Consider the following 1246-nt stretch of genomic DNA (forward strand, 5'->3'; position numbering starts at 1 on the left):
CAAAAAGTAGCACGGGGGATCTTACAACAGCTGCGAATCAAACAGCATCTAGGAGCTGTGTATTATCCACAGAGTCAAGGTCTTGTTGAGAGAGTCAATGGGACCCTCAAAACACGCATTGGTAAAATCTGTGCAAGTGCAAAACTAAACTGGGTCGACGCTTTGCCGCTTGCTTTGCTAAGTTACCGCATGCAAACTCATAGTGCTACTCACTTATCGCCGCATGAAATGCTTACTGGCCGACCAATGCCGACCCCGCAATTCAGGGAGCCGTATAAAGGCCCCACATTGGAGCAGTTGCAAGGTGAATTAACTGAATATGTGAGACAACTTACTGCTATCCATAAGTCTATATATTTACAGGAAAAGCGTAAGGAGTCTCAGCTACAGGTGGAGTTGGAGAGGCTGGTGAAGCCAGGTGACCGGGTCTACATTAAGGTGTTCCGGAGAAAGTGGCACGAGCCAAGACGAGAGGGACCTTACGTGGTGGTTCGAGCGACGCCGACTGCAGTCCAAGTCGAGGGCTGCACCACGTGGTATCATCTCAACCACTGCTCCAGGGCCACCTACCCAGATGAGGAGAGTAAAGTGCCGTTGGGGCTTCCAAGAGAGCGGTTCGATGGGTCGCACACTCCAGCTACTAATGAGACTTGTTCTACTCTGGCTACTAAACCTGCAGAGTGCAAGCCTGTCAGAGACATTGAAACCTCAAGAGAAGCCACAGTCAAAGGTGAATCTGACCCGACAGGAGGCGGGTCTGGATCAGGAGTGCCTGCCACCGAGAGGAGAGACCAAAAGATGACGGTGAACAGGATGGCTGAGTTCCAGATGGTCCAGATGCACATCGAGAGCCTGTGTCCTGAGTATACCAATGGAGGAAATCACTGGAGTGACGTGAGTGTGTGACCCCAACGTGGGAGATGCGACAGAAGCTGAAAGACCTCTGGAGCGGTTGGAAGCATCTTTCATTTCCTGTGGAGTGCGGTGGAATTATTTTTCTTTTTCTTTTTGTTCTTTGGAGAATAGCTGGTTTCCGCAGCTGTAGGAGCACGCGTGTCATTGCCCTATAAGCAAGGAGGGTAAGGAAAGGGGACTCCCTCTGCAGGTCCGGAACTGCAGAGCTGTCCAAAAAGAGAGTCTGCGATCTGCAACCTGGTTGCAGGATCTGAAGAATGCGAGACTGAATATCGTTTGGAAGACTTTCGGGACTGAAACAAAGTTTGTGAAGAAAAAAAAAAAAAAAAAA

Source organism: Oryzias melastigma, linkage group LG14 (assembly GCF_002922805.2).
Source record: "Oryzias melastigma strain HK-1 linkage group LG14, ASM292280v2, whole genome shotgun sequence".
Lineage (NCBI taxonomy): Eukaryota > Metazoa > Chordata > Actinopteri > Beloniformes > Adrianichthyidae > Oryzias > Oryzias melastigma.